We start from the raw sequence: 16,882 nt of genomic DNA on the forward strand, positions 1-16,882 counted from the left end.
CAGATCTAATAAGGAAAGCCCGGCTGAATCTGCTACAGCATTCTGAACGCCATCTCTTCATGCAAGCTTTTAAATCTTTTAAAACGATTGAATTTAACTTTCCAGCATTCACTCAGAAACTGGTGCTGTCATCTTATTTCATAGTAAGAACTGGATGAAGGTCAGGGCTTGACTGCAGGTTTAATTATGCTTAGTTAATCCATTTTCTCAGTAGTGCATAAAGCTGCTTCTCCTTTTGTTGCTAGTAAGTGGTAGAGTGATTGCTTAATGAGCCTGTTTCTGCCAGGACCTGGACCAGTTTTAACACCCATACCTCTATAAGATCTGGAAAATAAATCCTGATTCCTTTTCAGAAAGTGTCTTAAACTGTTGGTTTCCCCCCATTTAGAGGTACTGCCATGTGCTGGCACTAGTCCAAGGACAATTCTGAGAACTTACTTGCACTCTACCTTTGTCTTCAGCCCTTTGCCCCTCCACACACACACATCTATGATTGATAGCCATGTTTTGCAGTCATTCCTCATTTTATAATATTCTGCTGTTTACCAGAAATGCTCAGTAGGTGAGCGGGAATCCATACTTGCTCCACAAAAGCCCAGATTCCCCAAACCTCTGTGCAGGTCTCAACCATGCTGCACTTTTCCTTTCTTGGAAACCTATCACAGGAGGAAGTTGTTATGATTGTTTCTGTCCCTGGAGGCGAAAGGAGTCACGCGTGGCAAATGAGGTGCATGTACCTGCCCTCCCAACCCTGAACCACATGTTAAAAAGGGAATTTCCACCTGAAATTGTGAACACCTTTCCTCACTCTGGCCTAATGAAATTCAGAGTGGTCAGTAATTCCTTTGCTACTTTGGCTAATCATTCTTTGGGCTCAAACCCCAGAGATTCAGTTTTTAATCCCTGTTTAAGCCCTTTTTGGACAGATTTCCCCCATCACTGACACCAGTCAAAGACTAGGTTTTGGATCCCTTGTTCTCTACCTGTTTTCACATGCCTACGTCCACTGTCTGTGCGTGCTCCTGATGGCTACGTTCAGTTGCCAGCGTACCTCCTCTCCTGCTGTTTGACTGCCATGACCTAAACCCCCATAAGCTGTCTGCAGCTTTGTGTCACCCCCTTGACTAGCCCATGCTGGGGGAGAAGCTTGTATTGGGCACTTCTGAAATGCTGTTCTGGATTATTTTGTATGGTTAAAGGCTTTCTCTGCAGCCAGGATTTTTTTTCTTTAATTGCAAAATGGAAGACTGTAACAGAACTATTTTTCCTCCTTTTTATGCCAGTGCAATTTTTCTTGTTTTACAGAGATTGAACAATGTTTCAACTCACAAGCCACCAAGTACCCCCTCTCAGCAGCACTACATTCAGAATTATCTACTTGCATATTCCTCTGTAAAGGCTGCTGCTGCTTCTAATGAATAGCTGCAAAGACCAAATCATGTTCTATAAATCATTTCCACAGCCACTTGGAGTGGCTTTTTTTCTTTTGCTGATACTGAATGTCAAAGCCCACTTGTGAATTTATGAACAGATCCCTTGCCAATTCATCCTGGAAGACCTCACTGTGCCAGGAACACACATTTCCTCTGCTTCTCTGCCCTCCCAAATAGGGCATCTCCCTTCCCTTCACTTCAAGTTTTTGACTTTTCCCAGGCCAGCTTAGGTTAGTGGCTGGTGCCAAACTGTATACCAAGGACTGGTACAAAGTCTAGATAATTTAGCTTTTTTTTTTTTTTTTTCCCAATCTGGCAGTAAGTCTTGCAGCAGCATCAAAGCTGGGCTACTCGGGTTCATGCTTACAGTAAACCCACCTGTGTTCATCCTTCCCAGTCAGCCTTTTAGACCATAATGTTGAGCTAAGCTGAAAAACCTTTGAGGAGTCTTCCCTTCCCAGTGCAATTTTGCATTATTTGAGAAAATAAAACCTCCCTTAATCGCACTTCTCAGAGTTACTGATGGGTACAGAAAAGTGCTACAAATGTCTTGTTTTAGCCAAATTCTTTAGCTGGCCCAGCTCCCACATCAAGAAGGCTGACTTTCACTGTTCTCTGGTGATCCTTCTGTCACCTTAGTCAGGCAATTTTTCAGCCTCCAAAAAGCAATTGCAGGATCAGGAATTAATTTGCTGCATCATCATCTTCTGCATCATCAAGCACTATATAACTGGAGGAATATAAGAAAATACATCGGTCCTTTTTTAGACTACATTTTTAGGCTTTTTCAGGTTACATCAATCTATTTTTAGACTAAATAACTAACCTCTTTACTCACCTTCTGCTGGTTAGTCCTGACAGCAGGAGGATTGTTGAAAGAGATGTATGTAGTCTATGTCGGGAAGTGAGCGTACAGGGCAGCCTCTCGTCCTCCGTTCCAGCTGCCAGTGTTCTTTGTGCCCAAGTTGTGCATGGGGAAAGGGCATAATGGAAAAAGCGTATCTGGCCGTAGCAAAGGGAGGAGAGGACCAGCAACCACCACATTTCCTTCCACGTAAAGTTAGTCAAAAATGTAGCACATGGGTGAGTTTAAATGTGTGCTGCCATTCACTTGTCAAGAAGGTCCACAGTTCTTCATAAGAAATGGTAGTTCCCATAATGCAGCATGATCTGAGATGAGATGATTGAGTTTTGGTTCAAAGTCTGGGTTTGGTTTTTGGAAAGATAAAAAAACACCCCCACTCTAAAGAGATCAGTGATGCAGCTTTGTTATATGGTGTAAAATGTCCGAGCAGACAAAGTGATGGCATGTTAAATGGTAATTTAACATAGAAAAAGCCATAGTGAGAAGCAGGGACTAGACATGAAAGCCAGGCAAATCCACATGAGCAGCTCTGCACACATGTTTAAGTGGGGGCCCTTAATCATTGGAGCAATCCCCGGAGGGCAGAGGTGGATTGGTTTGTATCTTGTCATCTCTTCACATGAAGGGATGGAGCTTGGGGCGGGGGTAGGGGACAGTTATGCGTTAGGCAAACACAACATAAGCTTTAGTCAAATGTAAGCTATTTAACTCAGAAAGGAGGTAAAAGTGGATTAAATTTAATATCCAAGACATTAGAGCAGATGTTAAAGTCCCTCTGGGCTTCAGCCTCTCTGTTCATATATAGTCAAGGATTTTCTGGGTTAGAGCCAGTTTTTCCAGTGGAGCACCTTGCTTGAAAATCTTTTGGGTCTTTTACTCCTTTGGGACACAACCCAAACACTGCTTATCTGAACTTGTCCACTTTGCTCTTTTCTTTTTGGGAGCCTGGCAGGGAACATATGACCCTGTAAAAGCATTGCGGGGTGTTGGGGCTCTCCCCGTTCCCGTCACAGATAGCCTATTACATACCACCAAAAAAAAAAAAAATCAGTGCAAAGGGAGACGAGCACTTTATAATTAAGACCACTTAAATAGTTTTCCTGGCTCCATTTTACAAAATCTGAGTCACCCTGGCTCAAATTGGGAGGAATCAGTGTTCAAACCTGCAGAGATATTATCTGCTTTTGAAATACTTCGGAAAACTCTCAGCCTTATTTGGAAAAGTGAAATCTGCCGTGATAGCCAAGGCCTTGATTTACTGGGAGGAGAGAAGGGTCCTAAACACCTTCGCCCTCCAGATTAACTCCTGCTCTGTCTGTGTGGCACCCTGTGGGGCTGCTGGCACCTCAGACATCTCATACTTGTTTCCAGACTACCCCACGCGTCCCAGGCAACCTCCCCAAGGGCTAAAGCCCTCTTTCCCCTGTTAATGCAAGACCATGTAACACATGGTCCTACATCAGTGATATACGCATGGAGGCACAGCCCTTCTCCCACGCCTCCCCTCCAGGACCAGGGCCACAGTGCTGGGTTCAGGCTGTGGGAGGGAGAGAGGGAACGCAGATATTTCCCTTACCAGCCATCGAGCATCACTACCCTATAGCCAGCATGAGGTGCCAGCAGGATTATGGTGCTGGGTTCATGGGGCAGAATGGACCCCGTGGCGCTGTGCTGTGACAGCAGGAAAGCCACCCTGGGCAGCCGGGACTGGGAGCTGGCTGTGCTCACAAGAGACGGCGGGGTGTGTGTAATGGTTCTGCATCCAGAAGACCGGCAACATATCCCTTACATTTACATAGTCACCAGTAACACAAGACCTGGCAGCTCCTCAAAGACGAGCAGAGGTTTGGAAGTCAAAGATATTTTTCATTCCCGAGCATTTCCATCATACCCACTGGGTGCCTTTGATTGTATTCTGCAAGCAGAATAAGGCAACCAGAAGTGTGTAAAAATGGTGGAAAAAACCTACCCTCCTCAATTTGACACAAATTTTTTACCATTTGCTAGAGGATGGCTACACCCCCCCTCAAAATGTGAGTTTCCTTCATTACAGAAATACTTTATTTTTTTTTCCTTTAAAAGCCAATGGAATGTGGACATGAAAAATTTCACATTTAGAAGCCAACTTTTCATCAGGGTTTATCCTTTTGATTTGGAAACTGGCTCATTTAAGCTGGAAAATTCTGTGAAATGTTGCAATAAAAGAGGCTTTATTTTTGCATTAGCTAAAATATGCACACACAGAAACCCAAGTGATACAAAAGCAAGCAAAGAAGTGCCCAGCCCGTAAGCTCCGAGTTGCTTAAAATTCCTTGTTTCAAGTACAAATGCCACATAGACCCTTGCCATCTCTAATAATAATGCAAGCTGCCACCCAACAACAGCATAATATTTCCACTAGGCAGTATATTTTTCCCTGTGAAACACAACTTAGCGAATGTGGCTTCAGCTGCCTAAATGTCATCTCGGGCTGTTGCAATCTGCTGTAAACTTTCAAGATACTAGTCATATGTCATAGACTCACAACAGTTTCTGGATTTGCTTTAGGACTGAAATGTTCCTGGGCAAAAACAATTCACTAAGGAAGAAATCCTATCCTGTTTTTTTTTCCTGATTCCCTAGAAGTAGCTTCTCACTGATTTTTTCCCCCCTTTCTTGCCTACTTCTGTGCATGCCATTTTACTTTACAAATCAGATCCGTCCCAGTTCCAGCGATCAGAAATGGGATTATCTTGCTTTTCTGTATTGCAAAGTAGTCAGTAATTGCACATACTGTTTGAGGAAAAAAAAGGAGAATCCAAATCCAGGATAGGCTTCTGGCCAAAGCAGCTCAGATTTTCCATCTCATCTGCAACTGAGACATGAAAAGTGCAGGTTAGGACCGGGCAGCAGCCTCCAACAGCAGAAGCCCTATTTCTGGCAATCTTCTCTCTGAAGTTCGTGTGTGTGACTCAAGTTATGGGCTTTTAGACCAAATACAGTAAAACTAGGTACGAGGAAGATACATTCAGATGCTGAATCAAAGTTTGAGGGAAGGGTAGGTTTTTTACGTTCATATGAAGCCCACATATACGTGCTGGCAGATATTTATAGAGCGTGACTGTATGAACTCTGATCTACAGTCAAGAAGTGGGATAAGTTACATGAATTCAGTGCTGGTAGTTTAACATAATTTCCTTTCAACACCATGACCAAATTGCCTTGATTTTCACACCTGTAAAATGGGGATAATACTTATCCCTTTTACAGGGGATAGCGTTATAAACATTAGTTAAATTATTTGGAGAAGCACTGACTTCATACTGTAAAATAACTTTATCTGTACTCGCTGGTATTACACAGGAGGAGCTGAAATCTAAACCAGGAAAGTGAGGGAGAAAGGAAGCATAATTTCCTGTCGGTATGATGTATTCTGCAAGTGCGACTAAGAATATAAAACCGAGGGACCTTGCAAGAAAAGGTTTTTTCAGCCTGCTTTCCCCCCTTTCACCAGGTTGTTCTCATGCAAAGCCACGGTCCTCAGTAAAGGCATTCCTCATTTACCCAGCGTGCGAGGAGAACCCAGTCCTTTCACCTAAAATCAATTTTCCTGAGGTTCCAGAGCAGCTGTGGTGCTATGTGCCAGCGACTCTCTCCTGTCTCGCATGCCTGTGCTGTGCGCAGTTGTCCCCTCTGGTTGCAGAATAAATTAGAGGAGCCACCACGGTACAGCTGAGAAAGCAATGGAAAATCCAGCCAGCCAGGAAGCTTTTTCTTCTCGATTTCTGTGAAGTTCTCCACGTTTGGCAAGCTTTGTAAACTCAGTAGTGGGAACTGAAAAGGAAAAACCATCACATACAATTTTTCTGTGGCTTGCAAAAGTAAAATAAATCAAGAGATAAAACAGCAAGGCATCTGTGATACAAGATTTGGTTCGTGAATGTTCAAAGCATTTAATCTCTGTCCCTCTAGCTTCCAATTCTGGTTGCTGGGACTTTATTATTTTACCTATTTTGTAAGGAATAATCATTTATATCTCAAGCATTTTCTGGCTGTGTTCCATATTCTCCTTTGCATGACTTGGATAAATCTCCATAACGCTGTCCATCTGTCCCTCTTTTCTGCCTTCTGATTTATCATCTGAAAATTTTCCACGTGACGCCAGTGAAGTCCCCGTTGTCACCAGTGGGGCCAGCCATGCCGCCTCCTTATTTCCACCCCTTTGCTGCCTCGTCAGAGCTAGGCCAGGTGTCTGTGTCTGAGCCACAGTCACTCTGCTCAGGCAGACGGGCACCCCCATATCCCCCCATCCAAGGGGCAGGCACGAGGTGAGCTTACTGTTGCCGCCACAGTCCTGTCCATCCATCCACTGTGCCATAGTACATCCCCTTTTCCATCTCTTCACCCGGAGCGATGACAAGCAGCGTAGCTTAGGTTAGCACGGGAGACCTGGGGAGCCACCACAACCCCAGCGTGAAGCTGAGACTTTACCAACAGCCCCTGGCCCTGGCAGTCTGCACGGAGGAGACAAGCAAAGGGTGAAAGAGAGGTCGGCAAACAGCCCAGTGTGTACCTGCAAATTGGTGGAAGACCTGAAAATAGACCCTGCTGCCTCGCTTTATTCAGTCCCACATGGACTCCTCTGTCTCCAAATTCCAGCTATCCCAGGGGTCGTGCAGGGACCCCTGCCCCCAGTAGGTCTCTGTCATGCCCGTTGGTAGATCTTAGCTACGGCTGCTTAATTCTCATTAAATAGACAAGGTTTTTTTAATCTTCTTCCGAAACAAGGAGCTTAAGCCTTACAACAACATCTCCTAGGAACTTTCAGCTCTCCTTTGGGGAGATATTTCTTTCTATTGAAGGGAAAATTTCCCAATAACTCTCTTCTGCTGCCAGGCACCGAGACCAGAGGCAGCACCGTGCCGCTCCCTCATCATTTCCTAAGGGACTCACACATGCCAGGCTGTGTCCTCTACCTTTAGTTTCCCGTTCTCATTCCAGCCTGTCTGCTTGAATTCATTCAGAGGTGTAAGAAAAAAAACCTCTTGGGACAGTCTGTCCCGTGCTGCACCCACCACCGTAAAACCTCGGCTGCCGTACTACTGGTTCTTATCAGCTATCACACCTTAAAGTATAGAAGGTGTGTCTAATATTAGCCAGGAAACGTCACGGTGAAGACCTGGACTTTTTCAGCTAATCAGTATTAATAACTTCCTATGTTTGAAGACAGCCCATAGGAAATGCAGCCTGACTCATCTACCCTGTAATTAGATGAACTCCTCGAAAAAGTGCAGGTGGCTGCACCACAAAGGCACATTAGCCAAGGTGCAGAATATGCTTCTGACCAAAGGGCAGATAATAGCAGCAATAATTTCCTTCCACTGATATAATATAAAAAAGCAGTATTTCTGACAGATTTGGCATCTGGCTGAGGCTGGAAACTCAAGCAGTCATTTTTTTTTCTCTCTCTTATCTCACTCAAGGGAAATCTGTAATATGCACAAAGCCTTGATTTATATTTTTTACACTCTCAAATATTACTGGAAAACAATTATGCAGTGAAATTTTATGAAAAACAGAAGATATTCAGGCCTATTTGCTATATAGGTTATACCTAGACTGTGATTCTTACCAAAGATATTTGTTTCCTGTGTTCTTTTTTCCTGCCAAGTTCAGCCATATATCACTTTTATGTATCTGAAGGCCACGGCGTAATGCAATATGAAGCTATGAATGGGATAAAGTTACATATTCGCCATCGATTTTCCATTGTATCCATTATCTTTAATGCTGGAATGCAAGTTAGTGCGAGGGCCGGAAGCCTCCGCACCTCCGCGCTGACTGCTGCCTTATGAAAACCATCCCCCAGGGGCAGATAAAATCAGCTGCAAGTTGCAGAGAGGAGACAGGAGTCCCCCAAAGTGTCCGGCTTAATGGGGGAAGTGGGTGGCTTGCCGGCCTGTAGGAAAGAGAGAAGGAGAAGGTAGGCTCAGGGAGGGGGACATGAGGGGCTGGGAGGGAACCAGAGAAGGGCTGGAAGTGAAGGCAGGGGAAGGAGAAGAGAGAGGGCGAGGAAGGGGGCATGACAGATCTGCCTCAAGGCTTCTTAGCAGTGGAGAAATGCTTTCTGCATGCGTAACAAAGGACAAAAAGAAAGCGATTTGTGGTCCGTGATGCTGCTGTGATGCTGTTGTTCCCTGCTGCAAAGTCCCCCAGGCACCACCAGCATCGCTTCGCTGCCCAGGAGAGCAGCAGGGCGGCAGCTGAGGGTGCTCAAAAGCCATTGCTCCCCAATCCTGGGTGTTGTGGAAAGCAGGCTGAGGGCTCACTGCCGTTGCTGCTCAGCCCCGTGGGTCAGGATGAGCAGGGAGGGTGTTTTCAGGCAGCACCGGAGCTTGCCACCATGGCAGCTCAAGCCAAAGGCTGAGCATCGGCACCCAGGAGCGAGGGAGATGAGCAGGATGGGAGGATGCAGCTGCATGGAGAAAGCAGGACGCTCGGGAGGCTTGCCGCCCAGATGGGCCCAATTGTGCGGGGACTAGATGTTAACACTAGCTCTCTAACAAGCTTCTCAAATCACATTTTTTAAGGCCGTGTGTTAACAGAAAACAACTGTTCAAATTTAGCAAGTTCCAGCACCACTTTCACCCTTGTTACGTCTGGGCTGCAGGAGTAAGAAACACCACTGCCACTTCATTTTTCGTTCCTCTCGCAAAGGGTTAGAGCGGTTAGTCATGCGAGTGGTCACCTTGGACGATCCCATGCAAGCAATCCCAGCAGGATTTCTCCATGTGTGACTAACTGCTCCTCCCGGGAGGCCGGAGCTTCCCACCGGGAAGGCCAAGGGCTCCCCATTTTAGCAGCAGAGTTGTCTGTCATCTTAACTCCGCAGTCACCGCTGCTGCCCCTGTAATGTATTTTTAAGTTCAAAATTCTTCTGCAGGACAAGTGACCTGTTTGTCTTCGTCTGGCCTTTACTGCTCTGGCTACTCTTGTTGACATCTGTGACTAATTCATGATCTATGAAACCGAGCTGTGACCAATACAAGAAATCTTTATTAAAACCCTGCCAGGTTGATCGGCAGGCATTTCTCGGGAAAGCTGCTCAAGAAGAGCCAGCTCTGAGTAACTCCACAGGACATTTCCGGAACGAACATCTCATCCCAGCTTACCTTGAAGCACATCAGCTCGCAGCCGTGGACAAGCCACCTTGCTTCACCTATAACCCTGGGGACAGAGCTTAGGGACCTTCATGCAAATTTTCCTTCAGTTATTTGTCCTGGTAGAGAAGAGGCTCAAGCCAACACAGAGCAAAACCTTTCCAGCTAGCGCAAGAAAAACCTGGTACCTTGTTTTGCTATTTTAGCAGGGGGAGTGCGTGAGCCAGGCTCCTTCCCGCCTGTCCCCCTCGCTATATGTGTGTACGTGCATGTGCTGCGCAGCAGGACCCCTTTTCTCATTTAAACAGCCAATTAAAGCCTACTTTGGCACTTAGCACATGACATCAACTTGCAGTACTTAAGCTGCCTAGCACAGTGTGAATTTAATTTGATAAAGGGGCAACTAATAAAGATCTTGGAAGGCTGGTTAAAGTTCATTAAGCCTTTCCTTTCAAGGTACACTTCCCTCCAGTGTGAAAGCTTGCGTCTTTTTTTTTTCTTTTTTTTTTTTTAAAGCTGTGTTATATCCTGCCACCAGAAAAAGGTGCCTGTGTCACATCCCGACAGGGTATATTTGAAGTCTCACTGTCAAAGTCATGTCAGGCCTTGGTTCTTTGCCCAGAAATGTGCAGAAAGAAAAATAAAAGCCCCTTTCCCTGAGTGCGGGGCGAGGAGTGCAGCGGGTTGGTGCAGGCAGGCTCCTGAGAGGGGAATTGGGCTTCTGTCACACTGAGCTGCATTCATCCTCCTCTTGAGCCATCCATAATTCCAGATGGCTTTCATAAACAGATGAGGAGGCTCCTCTGAGTTCACTGGTTTAATGAAGCCCGTATGGCTGACTCATGTAATAAGTATTTAATCATGCTGATGAAAATAATTTTACAAACTTCCACCACACACAGTGCTGTTCCCTGTGCAGCTGTGGAGCTGATAACACAACACCACAGCCAAGGAACCTCTGTTTTCCAGAGAGTCTCCAGGTGCCTGCCTTGACTTTCATCAAGGGGTTATAAACGTGCGCACGCATTTGTGCATTGCCACCCTCTAACAAGGACCCGTTCATCTTTGAAAATACTCATCAAATCACCTACGGAAGTGCCACAAAAGGAATATTTTTTTAAGCTCCACATTCCCCGTGCAGCTGTTTCAGAGGTCACTCAAGGGTTAACACTTCAGTGTTTACATCTTCTCATTAGTTTCTCTTTGTGCTCTCAAATGCCCATGCCTTAAAAATTTGCAGAGCTTAAGCAGTCTCCATTTGTAAACAGAGAAATGCCACAATACCTTGCAAATACTGAGTCATCTTAGGTGGAAATTGTTCCTCTTGTCAGCAGAAGTCATCGTCAATGCCATGAAGGACACGGGCCTTCATCATTTCCAGAGCATGGACCTAAATGAACGCATGTAAGTCCATCACGTGGCAACCGGTAGTCCACACAATTTCAGCACATTTTAAGCTAGCTCCAAAAAGTCAGTCCTCCTCCTCTCCTCCAGAGAAAACCCAGAGTTGATGGTCCCTTCAGAGCAGGCTGCATGCAGAGGGTGGGGGTGACCTCCCTGGGGCAAGGCTGGGGGCCTTAGACCTGTTCTCGTGTGCTGTTGTCACCCAAATAGTCCCATGTGGGCTGGAAGACTCAATGTCAAGATTTGAACTCATTCCTTGGGGGACAAGGTCCATAAATCACCACCTTGGAAGGTCAGGAAGGGCTGGAAAAGTCAATGAGGTCTGAGAACGAGAGAGGCCATCTTGCATGGGCGGTTGCACTGAGAAAGTTCAAGGTGCTCTGCCAGGTACTGAGTTTGTTCCCGTGAAAGGCTGAAAGAAGAAACATTAACTCTAGGGCTGCATTCATGTTGTCATGTTTGTCCTTACCTTTACAACTGACTCAGCACCGTTCAGCAGGTCCAGTCACTTCTTCTGAGAGCTCTGGGAAAAGGAAGACGATGAATCCCATACTGTTCTGCACAGGCTCCTGGCCACAGAGAGAGAGAGGTACCCCTGGTTTTATCTACATGGAATTTTGTGGATCAGTCCAAATTTTCACAGGCAGATATTTTTTATCATCAGTTGAATTAGATTTAATTTTAAGTGTTGGGGACAAGGCCACTTGAAGACCTTTGATTTGTAAGAGTATTTTTTCCAAATTCTAGAAATGCTGAAAGCTGAAGGTGTGTTTGCAGTATGTTTTCAGTTACAAGATTGCTTACATCCTGATGGGGAAAAGGCTTATTTTCTGACATGAGACCAAAGAAAATCTCCACTTTGTGTCAGCTTCCTTTTGTAAGCAATTTATTGTTCAAATCACTGCAATGTAGCACGGCGTTCATGGCTTTAGAAACTGGGTTTATTTTAATTCCCCTCGCTTGATTTTACAATAGACATTTTTTCACTTCTAAACATGCACATATGTTGAAAAGGTACCAGTACAGGCTGAACAGAAAGATGACTGTGATCCTGTCTCATCCACTTATAAACAGTCTGCCCAGTACCCCATGCTTTCTGATTGACTGAGATGCCCTTTGTGCATACTAGGTGCTGCTATAAATAGTTGTTCCTTGGTGGTTAGTGTTTAAGTCTTCAAGATTGGGAAGTCTTCTGGTTAACTTTGAATCATATTGCTGTAGGACCTAGATATACGCAGCTCCAAATAACTGGAGCATTACGGTCTTTAGAGGCTTGATAACAAAATCCAGAGTTCACTTTATTCAAGTGCTTCATCCTCCCGTTCATGAGCTTATGAATTTTGGAGCTGCAGGATCAGACTCTGCAAGTGCAGGAATTCTGCACCCCTTCTTGTATCTCACTTCAGAGCACCTAATTAAGTTGTCATCATGACTGTTCAGAAGAGCACCTTAAATAGAAAAACACTGGAACACTGGAGAGGTCTCAATTTCCTTGGTTACGACTTCAAACTCCGGAGCTAAAGGACACCAAAAAGAGAGCTTAATGCTTATAAATCTTGCAGTGTGAACTGATTCATGACTCAAAGTGCCCAAGTCCCTAAGAGTCAGGAGAACAACCCTTTAAAACACAGTTCGCTACTATTGCTGGAAACCTTAGCCCACTGGCTTCACACTCAGAAGGTTTAAGCTGCAAATGGCAGGAGAGGATTTATGTGTTCCTCCGAACAAAATACGTCAGGGTAGGAAAACTTGACCCGACAGTTCTGAGACATGCCTGCCGTAAATAACCAATTGATTGGCTGACTCGCAAAGCCATTAGCAGGCGTGAGGTGCCTGCTGAGATTCAGGCACCGCATAAAATGCTGGAGGTGCCAGCAAAATGGACACGGCAATTGGCTATGCAGTCATCTTCCAGCAGACCGCTCAGGAGGGCTAGTGAAAAATGGAGAGGCTTTCATCTCGCTCGTTTGACACCGTAGCTCTGGAAGGGGACTGTGCGTGGGATCCAGTCTGTCGTGGGCAAAGGGGGAAGAAAAGAGAGATAAAATGACCACCTTGTGCTTGAGCAGTAAATCATCTGGAGGGGTAAAAGTATTTCAAATTAAGTTGGAGATCCTGCCTTGACAGTTGCAGATGATGAGTCTTTTCTGCTGTAAATCACCACAGCTGCCAAGTGGCACTGGTAGGTCTGAGCTAATGGGGCTTTCCACCCCCTGAAAAGTGGCAGCAACAGTTATAGGAGAAGGGAATTTGATGACTCAGGTCACAGGCTGTCAGGTGAGAGGACCAGAGGTTATGTTTTACTATCTGAGAATGGGTCATTTTTACCTTTTCCCTCCATCCTTTTCCTTCCCAAAGAATGCAGGCGATGCACCCATCTTCACTCTCACTGCTGCAGCCACACTTTCTGGACTTGGGTTGATCTTTTTGCACCATCCCACCCTGATGGCAAGGGGAAAGATAAGAGCAGTGGAAGTCCCCTGGAGCTCTGCCTACCAAGCCTTTCATTCTGGAGAAGAGCAGGCAGTAGGAAGCAGAGCAGACATGATGCTGGTCTACTCCAGACACTCATTTATACCAATCTGAGACATACACACCATGCAATTGAGTAGGAATCTGGGTGTAAATGGCTACATAAACAGCAGTGTAATGATGAACCAGAGCCAGCTCCTCAGGGAGGCTGCAGCTTCGGGCATCAGCCTTGAACGAGCAAAGACGGGGCCTTGTTCCAGTATCAAACGTGAGATGAGAACTGACGGCTGGGAGATAAAAGGCAGGTAGGGAGCACGTGGGTATGTGAAATTACATTCAATCTGATCCTGCTCAGAGTCTCAAGTTCTTTCCAAGCTGTTCCAGCTCAAGGAGATAGTGGGCCGGCTCCCAAGGACCAGCTCCCCTGGTGGGTACCTCTTCCTGTGTTAGCCAGATTGCCTCTTGTACTGGCTTTTAGAGGAGTGAGAAAGTCTTCAGTCCTGGCGCTGCCACCACTCAAACCCATTGGCTCTTTCAGAACCAGATGATTCCTCCACTACGTAGGACTTGGTTCCCCCAGACAGTTTTTCATTTTATGGATTAGATTCAACAGCTTTTTTTTTTTTTCTTCTTTTTCTCCAGGGAGCGAAGGCCCGCAAGGGAAGAATTGGTTCCAAATAACTGCATTTACGCAGTATGCAAATATGCACTGGCCAAGTATTGACATGCTGCTGCCCAGGTGGTTTCCTGGTGGCTCCTAAAACATCAGAAATGGTGAGCACCAGCAGAGGATTCATCTGCTTACAGGAATCTGGCCCTATTCCTATGAACTACAAGACTGTACAAGCGTGACTGTGCCTAAAGTCTCACTAGCTAATCTCAGGTTTTATTATAGTACCCTGCTATCCCAGCAACGTCTTTCAAAGAGGCAAAAATATCTCAGTCTCCCCACCCAGCTCTAGTCCCCCCATTTTAATGCCACGAAGATACATACTTGCATGCAGTGCTGTCAGAAGAAGCATCTGCTTGAACAAAGCTTCCAGCAGAGCAATCTGCAGGACAACGAGCATCACTGGCGTGAAGACCTCATCCATGCTCAAAGCGCTGTCCCCAGAACTCGTGGCATTGCTTTAGTCAATGCATTCAAAACACTGAGGGTTGGCATTGCTGGAGAGTGGTATTCATGGCTCCTCTTCACACCGGTTTGGCCTGTGGCTCTAAAACTGGAAGCTGAAGTAACAGGCACAAGAAAAAAAGAAATCAGCTAAATATTTCCCATCTCTGGAATATGGAAAGATGAGGGGTTCCCAGATCGGATGGGGTGTCTCTGCTATCAGGAAGAAAAGGGAAAAGAAGGTCAAGGGAGAGGGACTTTGTGTCTGGAAAACACAGACGAAACTGCTGCCAAATACTTTGAATTTATTCTCCCTTTTTTTTGTTCTTTTTTTGAACTGAAATCAGCCTTAGGCAAGGGATTGGAGGCAAGAAGCTGTTGGGATCTTGCTTCTGTTTTGCAGGCAGTAGTTCCTTTGAATTGATGGGCTTTTCATATAAATTAGAGAGATAAGAATGATCATATTTAATAAGAACAGGAGCTCAGCATCTCATCTCTGACAGTAGTCAGTAATAAATGCTTTGGAAACAAGTATCAGAAAGGGAAGAGCAGTTGCCCCACACCCAGCCAGCTTCCAGCTCACAGTAGTTTAGGATCGTCTGAAGACAGATGTTGTATCCGTACGGCTTCTGCAGTGAACACGCACTGCTTGTGCTGTTTTCCATGAGTTTGTTTAATCCCATCCTTTGAAAGCTTTAGCCACCACAACCTCACTACCGAGGCGTTCTCAGTGCCATGAAGCCTGTTAGGAAAGTAGTTCCTTTTGCTTCCTTTAAACTTGCTGTTGGGCAATTTCTTTAGGCACCATCTAGTCCTGGTTTTATGGGATAAAGTGACTAACGGCTCCATGTTCACTTCGTAACTACCTAGGGCTCAATCCATGTCCCCTCCTTGCTAGCTTCTTTCCAAGTGTCTTACTCTCTTTGCACTGCCCATTTTTTGGAAACCTAACACTACATTTTGTACAAATATTTCGCTACAGGAAAGAAAAGTACTTGATTTTGGAAGTGTCATTTTAATACACACAGCACAGATGTTTATAAATACCTACCTGCACACAGACACGGTGCTTGTCAAAACACATTCAAAGGATACCTAGGTTCTTTCGTGTATTACATACTCGAAGTGAAAATAACCAGCTATATTTAACCCAGATCCAAGCCCAGACTAAATTATTTTAAAGGTCAATTAAAGAACAGAAAATCTCACTAGCTAAGAGATAAAAAGCTCCCATTCATCTGCAATTGCAAGAGCTTTAACAGAACTAAAGCACAGAATGAGAAACTGTAATTAAGTACAATTTCATATAAAAATCATTGACAACTCCAAGTTTCTATACCTGCCAAGACCTGAATTCCGATGACTGCATTTGGCCTACAGCAGTTGATGGAAACTCCATCACTCACCGCGCTGATGTAGTTGTTTGGAAACCAACGGCTCTTGGCAGAGAAAATACATTTCAGCTTCTGTTGAATGACTGCACATATGATGAGCAGAAGACGAGATAGACCAATAGCCAGTGCTCAAATTTGGATTATGTTTTGGCTGGTGCTTAAAGTTCAGGTCTGAGGCCAAGTGAAGGCTAGAATTTAGCCTGCAATGTAATCCTGAAATCACATGGACTCTTCTCCTCAGGTATTGGACTCAGCGGCAGAAACCTGGAGGTATTTTCTCCCTTGGGATTGCGAGTCTGTCAGTTTATCAGGCGCCGCTGTGCTTGCTGCATTCCTGTTCTTTGGCCCTATGTGAGTCAGTTCTGGAAAACTCTTATTTGACCACAACTGGAAAAGAAAGAGAGAAAAAAACCCGAGCCAAAACCCACAGATCAAATGTGTAAGACGGGTTTGAACCACAAAGTCCAGTTTTCTACCCTGACAGCCTGCATGATCTCAGCTCAGAGGTCCCGGTGCCGACCCCGCAACAGCCACAAACAGCTAAAGGAAGCGCTCGCGGAGCTGAGACCCCGCTGCAGTCACCCAACCCGAGCCAGGCAGGCGATAGCAGTCCAACTGGGAGAGCAATGAACGCAGCGAGCCAAGTCCCTGAAGAAACACCAGGATTTGTTCTCCCTGGCTGCTTGGAAAAGCTATTTCCAGAACTTAACACCTTCCTTCAACCTCAGAACGCCTCCTTGGGTAAACATAATTACCTTCCAGGTTTGGGCCTTACACAGAAAAAGATCAGTCCACATAGGAGTGATATTTAGCACAGGTCACAGTTTAAAATGCCATGAAAAATATCTGGAAGGGCGTTCATGTTTCAGCTTTGCCATCAGCCCTAAGGTGAGGACACCTCAGTGCGTCTGCTCAAGGCGTGGATTTGTGATGTGCACCAGAACATTCGTGCAGCAAGCAGAAATGGCCCAGCTCCGTTTCTTGTGCAGTCTGCAATTTTTTAACGTGTCCGACACACTGGGAACCCATTCGAAAAGCAGTGATGGAAAACTTGGAAAGCA

The 16,882-nt window shown here is 45.4% G+C and overlaps 1 long non-coding RNA gene across 1 annotated transcript; it reads right to left on the bottom strand.

Annotated features, from left to right (window-relative positions):
* Positions 1–4,517: 4,517 nt before the first annotated feature.
* On the bottom strand, positions 4,518–8,133 carry LOC103901293. The gene is made up of 3 exons (XR_657730.2): positions 7,910–8,133; positions 6,616–6,791; positions 4,518–6,111 (listed from the first exon to the last, which is right to left on the bottom strand). It is a non-coding gene; the product is annotated as an uncharacterized LOC103901293 (long non-coding RNA).
* Positions 8,134–16,882: the final 8,749 nt, after the last annotated feature.

Source organism: Aptenodytes forsteri, unplaced genomic scaffold, assembly GCF_000699145.1.
Source record: "Aptenodytes forsteri isolate BGI_AS27 unplaced genomic scaffold, ASM69914v1 Scaffold410, whole genome shotgun sequence".
NCBI classification, from domain to species: domain Eukaryota; kingdom Metazoa; phylum Chordata; class Aves; order Sphenisciformes; family Spheniscidae; genus Aptenodytes; species Aptenodytes forsteri.